At 39.8% G+C, this 10,650-nt stretch overlaps 1 long non-coding RNA gene across 2 annotated transcripts; it reads left to right on the plus strand.

The window, feature by feature from the left end:
• Window positions 1–5,159: 5,159 nt before the first annotated feature.
• LOC121827623 (uncharacterized) lies at window positions 5,160–9,960 on the plus strand. Of its 2 annotated transcripts, XR_013049220.1 has the most exons (4): window positions 5,160–5,318; window positions 8,261–8,362; window positions 8,601–8,663; window positions 9,632–9,960. It is a non-coding gene; the product is annotated as an uncharacterized LOC121827623 (long non-coding RNA). The 2 variants fall into 2 exon arrangements; XR_006069937.2 differs by lacking the exon at window positions 8,601–8,663.
• The last annotated feature ends 690 nt before the right edge of the window (window positions 9,961–10,650 follow it).

Below are 10,650 nucleotides of genomic sequence, written 5' to 3' on the forward strand. Positions count from 1 at the left end.
AGTAGTTCTGTATGTGGAATTTTGAGGAAACTGTAACAGAGGCATTCTGAAGGGCTTGATCACCTGGGCTACTTGTCTTTATTGGTGTCTGTTTTTTTTTTTTCTGAAAACGCATAAACTTTTAAAGGTAACATATATATCTGTATTAACACAAATATGAAGTGTGCAGTGTGTACAAGTCAGCTAAAGATGATTTTTTGTTTTATGTTTAAGCAGGTAAAAGGCATCTGTTAACTTTATAAGTTTGTTTGGACTATATAACCAAACCTCTATCCATGCCATATGAAAGGATTACATGCAAGTTATAAAGACTCTATAGCCAACAAGATTTATCATGTCTCATCCAGTCTCAGAGCTGTTCCCATAGTACAGGAATCAGCATATGCATCACCTGTAGTGCTTCTTGATTTTCCTCTTTTATGTCTGTAGCCAAGATTTTCAGGAGTTCTCCCAAAATCAAATCTGATCTTCATTAATTTTGAAGAGAACCATAACTTTTTGTTTCCTGTGGAAATAAAGGCATAACCTCTTCCCCAATTTTCTGACTTCCATTTTGAAGTTAAGACATTCTTAAAATATATAGGTTCATTTAATTTAACACTTTCCATAATTCAATGTTCCTCAGCAGCTGTAGTTTTTTGTACATTATCATTTAAAAAATTCAAAGTCAACAAAACACTACACAGGATCCAGACACTCTGTATTTTCCATCTTCACATGGCTTATTCTTTTATATTACTTTATTAATTCTTTAAAGGCTTTTTTGTTATTTTTTAAAGTTTTTATGTTAAATTTTATTGAAAACTTGTTGTATGCACTTTTTTATTATTAAGAAATTTTTATTCATTTTATATACCAACCACAGATCCTCATCTCTTCCCTCTTTCCAGCCCCCCATTTCCCCCTGCAACCCACCCCACATTCCCTCCTCTGACAAGGTAAGGCCTCCCATAGGGAGTCAGAAAAGCCTACATTTAGTTGAGGTAGGTCCAAGCCCTTCCTTCTGTATCAAGGCTATGCAAGGTGTCCCACCATAGGTAGTGGGCTCCAAAAAAAGCCAGCTCATGCACCAGGGATGGATCCTGATCCTAGTGCCAGGAGGCCCCTAAGAGAAACACATGAATTGCCCTGGGAAGAGGAATTAGATGAGATCGCCATGAGTAAACTAGGTGTGTGTGGAGGGGCAATAGAGGGTAGGGGATGGGGGATGAGAAATAAAGGAACTGGATGGTCAAGCTGGAACAGGGATGGAGTGGAAGAGCAATGAAAGAGATACCATGATAGAGGGAGTCGTCAAGGGGATAGGGAGAAACCTGGTGCTAGGGAAGTTCCCAGGAATCCACAAGGATGACCCCAGTTTAGACTACTAGCAATAGTGGAAAGGGTGCTGAACTGACTTGTCCCAGTAATCCGATCAGTGAATACCCTAACTATCATCATAGGGCTGCCATCCAGTAACTGATGGAAGCAGATGCAGAGATCCACAGCCAAGCACCAGGCCCAGCTCCAGGAGTCCTGTCAAAGGGAGAGACGAGGGATTCTATGAGCAAGGGGGATCAAGATCATGATGGGAAAAACTACAGAGACAACCAAATCAAGCTAGTGGGAACTCCTAAACTTTAGACCAACAGCTGTTGAGTTTCCATGGGACTGGACTAGGCCTTCTGCATAAGCAAGACAGTTGTGTAGCTTGGTCTGCTTAAGGTTTTATTATTTTTAAACTAGTTATTCTTTTCTATGACTGTCTATACCCATTTTTTTCTTTTTAGCATCTAAGCACATTTTTAAGCATAACTGTACCTTTTTAGAGGTTTTCTGTGTCTACATCTGGCTTTACTAAACATTTGCAGTGCTCTCTGACAGCATGAGACAAATCTTAAACTGCCATGTCAGCCACTGCACTGGCTCAGCTTAACACATGGTGCTGGCACATGGTGCTGGCTGCTGGGTCCAGCCCTCAGGCAGCAGCTGGTAGCTGTGTCTCTATATGCTGCTGAGCACCAGCCCACCTAAGAGATTGCAGGACTAGGAAGCCTCATCTGGCTCCTTGTCCAGAACTTTTCTTAGCTTTCTCAGACCCTATGTTTGGATATTTGAGTTTTCACATTGGATACCATATATAACAAGTCTTTCTGTCCTGCCAGCCAGCTCCCAAATAATGACACAGACACTTCTTACTAATTATGAAACCTCAACCTATAACTTGGGCTTGTTCCTAACTAGCTTTTATAATTTAGATTAATTCATTTATATTAATCTATCTTCTACCATGTGGTTTTACCACTCTTCCATCTTGCACCTCCTGTTTCCTCTCCACATTTCCAAGTGTCTCCTGATGCCTACATTCCTCCTCCTCTTTCTCTGTGCCTGGAAGTCTCCCTATACCTCCTGGCTAGCTATAGGCCATTCAGCTTTTTGTTACAACAATCACAACAACACATCTTCATACAGTGTACAAATATCCCACAATAGTAATAACATATTTAATATCTACAATAACTTAATAAAACAATTCATGAAAATGCCTATGAATAAGGGAAGCTGAATAAAAATAAATAAACAAAAACAACAAAAAACTGGAAACAAATAAACAAAAAACAAAAGGGAAGAGGCAGTTCTTTTTCTTTCCTTTCTCAGCATTGTGGATGTTGGAAAAGCCTTGGCTTGGGTTTTAGTCACTCACTTTCAGCCCTGTTGTTAGCTGTCAGTGTGATCTCAGGCAAATGTCATGACCTCTCTGATCTCAGTTTTCCCTAAAATAGTAATTTCCATAAAATAGTAATCTATTAAGAAATTTGTAAGACACCACTTGTTGGGATGGCATTCTGTATTTCTCAAAATGAGTAATTAATCTTGAGATGCTATGGAAGGATGAGTCTATTGGATTGTGCTTTGATTTTAAAATAAATGCAAAACAGACATCCATCAAGGCATTACTAACTTTAAGCTCTATGCTAAATCATTGTGCTTCATAACTTAATCCCTTACCTCTGTTAGGATCCACACTTTATTTGAGGAAGCAGATACATGGATTTGGCCAAAGTCATCCAGCCAGATATTAAGAAATATGGTACTGACACCCAGGTCAGTTTCTAAAAACCTATTTCTAGTCCTCTACTGCTGGGTAGCTGATCAGAGCTTGTTGTAAGACCAACTAGATGCAAGTAGCTGTTTCTGTCCTTTAAGCAGAATTTCACACCCACCAAGTATGGTTTTTATGTGTTTTACAAGGGGAAGCTGCAGATTGTAAGCCTTGCCTTCCCCAGTGTCCCTGCTCCTCTCCCTGACCCTATCTCTGACAAATCTCCATGTGATTGATGGGAAAGCAAACATTATTGTTCACAAATGATTTTTCTTTCTCTTTTCTTTTCTTTTTTCTTTTTTTTTTCCAATTGGACATCTGCTGTTTGTTTTTCTAGAAGTTTGGCAAGTTTTCCAATTCGCTGTGGTGGTCAGACCTAAAGGAAATAATTAGGTGGCCATGGCAACTAGCATCTCAGGCAAACCACCCTGATGCCGAGGGGCAAGCATCAAGCTGAGAGTCCAAATATCCCCTCTCCCCTCCGAGCTCGGGCCTCAGGTTCCTTAGCAGAGCTTCCTTTAGGTGGAAAACTGCCTCAGTATGATCCAAATGGTACCTGGAAAGGAGTAATGGAGATGAAAACGCTTAGTAATCAGAGAAAGATTAAGGAGAGAGGGAGTAATCACAAATGAAGCATACTGTGTACCCTGAAGTTGTATGCTCAGAAAGGTGAAATAGTTCACTTGAAGTCACAGAAGTAGTCAGTAAGGGAACAGATGGCCACAATGGTCTAGGTGAAGCTCTGCTCTACATCTGCACTAAGTTTCCATCAAGACCTTCCCAAAGAAAATTCTGCTGGTAGAGGTAGAGGTTGAACCTAAAGTCCAAGGTTTTTCTGCAGTTGCCTACCTTGGTTGGAATCTATCTGTCTTTTCTAGTAGTTTCTAAGCTGAGTAGTTTCTAAGCTGTTTTAGGTCACACTATACCCTTCTTCCTTGCCTTAATTATGCCAAGCCCTGGTGCTCTCAGAACTATTTCTGCTGTGTCCCAGACAATATCTTGCTGTTGGATCTGAAACCAACTCCCTTTTTTGCCTTATTGAAAAGATAGTCAAATTTGAGTGTACAGTCTAATCCCTGGAATCCATTCCTTAGTTCTGATGCTGATTTTCAACTGTTTGCTACCTTATCGATCCTTGGAAAGTCCTTTTGTCCATAGGCAGATTCAGATATGTCTCAGTCTTAGAGATTTTCTTTTTTTCTCCCTTCCTACATCTCTGCAGTGTCTCAAGCCTCATGAGGTCATCACCTTTGGCTTGGTGACAGTAAGTCACTCAGCATTCTGTGCCTAGTATGTTCTAGGGACAAAAAGATCTGACATTCCCGAATACAGAAACCAGAGGAACTACTTCTGAAACTTCTTCCCATCACTACCCAGCCCTGGTTTTTCTTTTCTCCTTATCTCTCTTCTCCCCCCTCCCCTCCCTTTCTCATCCCTCTCTTATTTTTTCTGTCTTTTCTTTTCTTTCCTATTTTTAGATAGTGTCTCCCTATGTAGCCCAGTCTGCTTTAAAGCTTGAAAGTCCTTTTGCCTTACCCTCCTCAGTACTGGAATACAGGTACCCTTTAGTACTGGAAAATCACTAGAGCCTGTGGAGTGTGGGGAATAAGAGGTTCAGCTACTCCTGGGGTCAAGGACTGTGTAATTCAAGCCTTCCTTGTAGCAAACAAAGTTCAAATTCCATTTAAAAGTGTGGGTTGTTGAATCTGCTTCTCACTTCAGAATGGGTGCCCTCACCTTTCACACTGATACAAATTTGCAGATTTCTTCCCATCCCCCAAGGTTTTGATTTGCTCCCTTACAATTTGCTTTGGTTTCTGAGCAGGTGCTTGGTGAGTTTGAAAAACACATTTTTTTTCTACCTCCTGGTGAGCAGAATGCTGGGGAAGGTCAAAGAGAGATGACCAGGAAGCCCTTGAAGATAGTGAACACGTTAAAAGATGCCTGTGAGGCAAGCAAATGCACTGCCTGAGTCATGCTGCCTTTGCTCTGACAATATTACATTATGCTTTGGCCACAATGATGGTGAGGTAATAATAGGAAGGGCACACAGCTTGCCTCTGAGTTTGTCATTTAAGTAGCTGCGTGACTGTGGGCCGGTCACTCAACCTCTACAAGCTGCAGCATCACTCTCTGTCAAAATGAACACTAACTTTGTTGGTTCTGAGGATCAGAGATGAGGTAGATTAAACAATGGGGCATTGAAGTCTGGAGATACAAATCTATACAGAAATGGGTAAATTCATATAATTTCTAAGATTTGCTTATTCAATTGATTTCAATATTTTAAAAATTGATGCTGAAGCAAGTGGATATTCACCTGTGAGAGAATGAAGTCATAAGGATCATAGGACATTGTGGAAGAGAGGATGGAAAAAAAAACTGTAAGGGCCAGAGGATCAGGGTATTTGCTTTGATATTATGTCTCCTAGTGATGACAGAAGTTATAGTCATAAAGTCTCACCAACATGGCTGCCCAACCGTGAGCTAAACAAGGATGACACCGTTAGACATGCCAAAGTGGATGGAGGAAACTCTACAAGTCCCCAACCCTACACAAAGGACTACAGGCAACTAAGGAATGCTGACAGAGAGGGGAAGGGAGAGAGGGAAGGAGGGAGGGAGGGAGGGAGGAAGAGAGAGAGAGAGAGAGAGAGAGAGAGAGAGAGAGAGAGAGAGAGAGAAGATATTCCCAGGGAAGAGCACACCAATTGGTTGAGCAATATCAAATGGTCAGCTCTGAAAATATATATATATAAGTAACATTATATGGACATATATATATATATATATATGTACGTGTATATTTATATATACATATATACATGTACATGTAATAATAATTAGTAAAAAAGAGGCCATAAATTTGAAACTGAGCAGGGAGAGGGCAGATTTGGAGGGAGGAAAGGGAAAAGGGAAATGGTCTCATTAATCTCAAAAATTAAAATAAAAAAATGATTTGGGACTCCCAACCTTACATTATAATAATTAAAAATAGATTAACACTTAAATGCAAGAACTAAAACTATAAAAAATGTAACAAACTCATCAGCACACATTTTTATCAAAAACTGGTGGCTATTGATTAAATAAAACGCCACAAATATTAGTAGCAAAATCAAAACTAGATAACTTAGATTTGTCAGAGTGAAAATCTGTTTTGATTTAAAGTATATTATTAAGAAAGAGAGACCAGCCGTGCATGGTAGTAGTGCTTTCAACCCAAGCATCTGAGAGGCTGGGATATGGGTTTGTGAGCTAGAGACCAGTCTCACAAAGTGAGACCTTGTTAAGAGATGAGGGAGGAGTATGAGAACAAAACACAGAGAAGAAAAAAAAAACCCAAAGTAGAAGAAACATTTATCCATGTATACCTATAATAACATTTCCTATATGTACAATGTATAAATAATTTTTATCTCAATAACAAAAAGACAATTAAGTTTAAATATTGAAAAATGATATGCATACATGGTTCTGCAAAATTTTTATGCAAATGAACAATAAAAATCTGGAAATATGCTCAATATCATTAGCCATCATAGAAGTATAAGTAAAAATCGCCAGGAGATGACACTCCACATCCTCATGATAGCTGTAATTTAAAAGACAGTAATAAGTTTTGGGAGCAATATGAAGAAATTGGAACACTCACACTGTAGCAGCAGAACATAAAATGGTACAGCCACTGTGGAAATTGATCTGACAGTTCCTCAAATGGTTCAAATAGAGTTACTATATGACTCAGCAAATCCTTTACAAGACACTCACCCAAGAGAAATGAAAACATAGGCACTCTTGTATGTGAATATTCTTATACACAAATGTTCTTAGAAGCCTTATTCATAAAACCTCCAAAGTAGAATTAATGTGAATATCTACCAGCTGGTGCATGGATAAAGACGATGTAACTTAGGCAGGGAGATGAATGCTCACAGTCCTCACACATAAGGGACTGGAGATGCTCAAGCCTGAGATAAGCCTGGGCTGTATAATGACCCTGGGATTAAACGAACACAAACAAAACAGGAAGTTTGTCCACAAAGTGGAATATTATTTCTAGAAATAAAACAAAATTAAGTGCTGATGTATGCTACAACATGGGTGAGCCTCAAAATTATTGAGTGGGAAAAGCTAGTATCAAGGATGACATATCACTTGATTCTATTTCTATGAAGTGCTCATAATAGGCAATTCCAGAACAGGAAATAAAGGAGTAATGCTTAGCGGCTAAGAGCTGAAGTTATCATACATGACAGGTGTAAGGTTCAAGGTTTATTTTCCTTTTAAGATTACAATATAATTATGACAATTCTCCTACCCCTTTCTTTCATCCAAGCCCTCCCATATACCCCTCCTCACTCTCCTTCATGTGTATGTTTGTGTATGTAAAAATGTATGTATATGTATATATATTTATATTTCTAGATATAACTGGTACAGGATTTCTTTAGGGGGGATGATATATTTTAAAATTGTGTTGATGCTCACATAACTCTGAATATTCTAAAAAACACTGAACTATACATTTTAAATAGGTAGCTATATGTTGTGAAAATATGTATCCATAAAACTGTCCTTAAAATAATGTAACCTAGGTGGGGGATGGGAGTGAGAATAATTGAGACAGGAGAATAAAGGAAACAAAATCAGTTGACTAGGAGTGGATCATAATGAGCTGGTAATAGGGAATGTACTGGTTACATTTCTATCAACTTGACACTAACTAGTCATCTGAGAGGAGGAAACCTCAAGTGAGACAATACTTCCATAAGATTGAGCTGTAGGCAAGTCTGTAGAGCATTCTCTTAATTAGTTATCAATGAGGGAGTGTGGTGGTATTGTGTTCCCCAAAATATTGTGTACTTTAATAAACTTATCTGGGGTCAGAGAACAGAAAAGCCACTAGTTAGGCAGTGATAGCACACACCTTTAATCCTAGCATTCCAGAGGCAGAAATCCATCTGGGATCTCTGTGAGTTCAAGGCCACACTGGAAACAGCCAGACATGGTGACTCACGCCTTTAATCCTAAAAAGCAAGTCTTTAATCCTAGGGAGTGATGGTAGAAAGCAGAAAGGTATATAAGGCATGAGGACCAGAAACTAGAAGCATTTGGCTGGTTAAGCATTTGGCTTGTTAAGCATTTTGGCCTGGTTGAGCATTTTGGCTGGTTAAGCTTTCAGGCTTTGGAACAACACAGTTCAGCTGAGACCCATTCCGGATGAGGACTCAGAGGCCTCCAGTCTGAGGAAACAAGACCAGCTCAGAAGTTGACCAGGTGAGGCTAGCTGTGGCTTGTTCTGCCTCTCTGATCTACCAGCATTGACCCCAATAACTGGCCTCGGGCTTGATTTTATTAATAAGAACTTTTAAGATTCCTGCTACTAGGGAGGGCCCAGGCCATTGCATGTGTTGTCATCCCTGGGTTGGTGGTCCTGGGTTCTATAAGAAAGCAGGCTGAGCAAGCCATGATGAGCAAGCCAGTAAGTAACCCTCTTCCCTGACCTCTACAACAGCTCCTGCCTCCAGGTGCCTCCTGTTTCAGTTCCTGTTCCAATGATAGACTACAATGTGGAAGTGTAAGCTGAATAAACCTTTTCCTCCCTAATTTGCTTTTTTGTCATGATGTTTCATCACAGTAATATAAATCGTAACTAAGACATGGTATACAGAGGTCCATTATAGGCATCATTATTTCTCCTTTTGTATATATTTGAAAATTTCTAACATAAATCTGAAGAAAAATAATAAATTGCCAAGGTACAACAGACTTATCATAAAGAGCACTTCTGTTATAGGTGCATCACAGAGCCAACCTGTAGCTAGAGTTTTCTCTCCAGGTCCTGCCAAGCCCTGGCAGTCCATATCACTATAGCAACCACCAAATTTAGAGATTAATGCACATGTTTCTAATTAAGATAGCATATGCCTCAGTTTCCTTTCGGTTCTCCATAGTTCTCTTTGTAGATGCTGGTACCTTTTCTTCACCCTGATCCCAGAGGCAGGCAGGGACAACCAGCCATACACATGAGAATGAATAATAAATAGTCCCTGACTCATGCTCTCTTTATCTCTTGATGGCCCTTCAGCCACCCAGTCTTAAGAACTTTCAACATAAAATATTTATCTTCATCCATTCTTCTTACCTATTGTGACTTACCAAGACCAGACCTTGACAAACTCTGCTAAAGTTAAAGAAGCAGCTAGCCATCACCATGTCATTCTTTTTTTCTGCACCCAATGGCCATCTCTCCTCCATACTTGGCTTTTTCCAAGGATGCCCATAGATAGTCATTCTTGCTTTAAGAGAATAATGGTTCTGCTTGTCCTTAATCAATCTTAATTTTTCTATTTGGATTCTTAAAACTCATGTCAGCTTTTGAATCTCTGTTTTTGTTTTGTTGTTGCTGTTGTTTGTACTATTTCCTATTTTGTATTCTCTGCTCTGACCTGCAGAACTCCCATCCACCATGTCCTTCCATGTAATCCGCAGTCAGGAGTTTTTGATTCGTCTTACCCAATCATGTTATTTCATTTTCCTTCCCAGATGATGGCTTGAAATGAGCGCGCAATCCAATCAATCTCTTGAAAATAATTCATGAGAAGAGATCACCACGTCGGGGGACATACATTAAAAAGATATGGGAGAAGAGGCAGAGCCTCTTCTTGCCTGCTGCCCTTCACCTCTGGACACTTGAGAAACAAAATATAAAGGTTGGAATTGCTGCATCTGTCCTGTGAGTGTGAAGAGAAGACCCAGAGAATGAAATGAAGTCCACCCACCTGCTCCATGAAATCAAACCTAGAATGAAGCTTCTCTGAACTGCTACTAAAGAAAAGTCTAGTCTTCATTGTACAATGTAGTTTTACTTTGAATCCTTGCATGAGCAGTATTGTTTTAAAGCCCCCCTGACTCTGGTTTAAGAATCAGTCCATTTCTAATTCTGAGCCCTAACTCTGCCACTTAATAGCTTTGTGAACTTGGCAGGGTATTCACCCTTTTTAAGCCCAGTGTTTCTCAAACTTAAGCACATGTCAAAATAACCTAGAGGGCTTGTTAAGCAATGGATTACTGAATACCACCTTAGTGGCTCTTATTCAGTAAATAAGGGGGCAAGCTTTAGAGCCTGTCTGCAGAGCCTGTATTTTTACACAGGAAATACTGTTGCTCAGAAGACCAGACTAGAGGTGGGTGCGGAGGTGGTGGGAATGGACAAAAATGTCCTGTGCCTTAGTTTCTGTCCATAAAATATACAAGAGAGCACTTTGAGCTTGAGAGGAGTAAACACGTTGCTGGAGATTCAGTGTTCTGCACGATGCTTGGCACAGATGCCCACTCAGGGACTGCAGCTATTCAAAAGTCCAGGGCTTAGCTTGCCCACATTCTGCATATAGGCACACTTTTGCTGAGTTCTGGGCCCTTGTTGAACAGCTGTTCCCAGACAAAAAGAGGCAAAAGAAACTGCCATTTGGGAATATTTACTAGGTGTCTGTGGAAGAACGGCATTTGCTGGGAATATTGAGAAGCATCTGAAATGTTACAAGGTTAGAAAACAGATGAGGAAA

Source organism: Peromyscus maniculatus, chromosome 2 (genome assembly GCF_049852395.1).
Source record: "Peromyscus maniculatus bairdii isolate BWxNUB_F1_BW_parent chromosome 2, HU_Pman_BW_mat_3.1, whole genome shotgun sequence".
NCBI classification, from domain to species: Eukaryota; Metazoa; Chordata; class Mammalia; order Rodentia; family Cricetidae; genus Peromyscus; species Peromyscus maniculatus.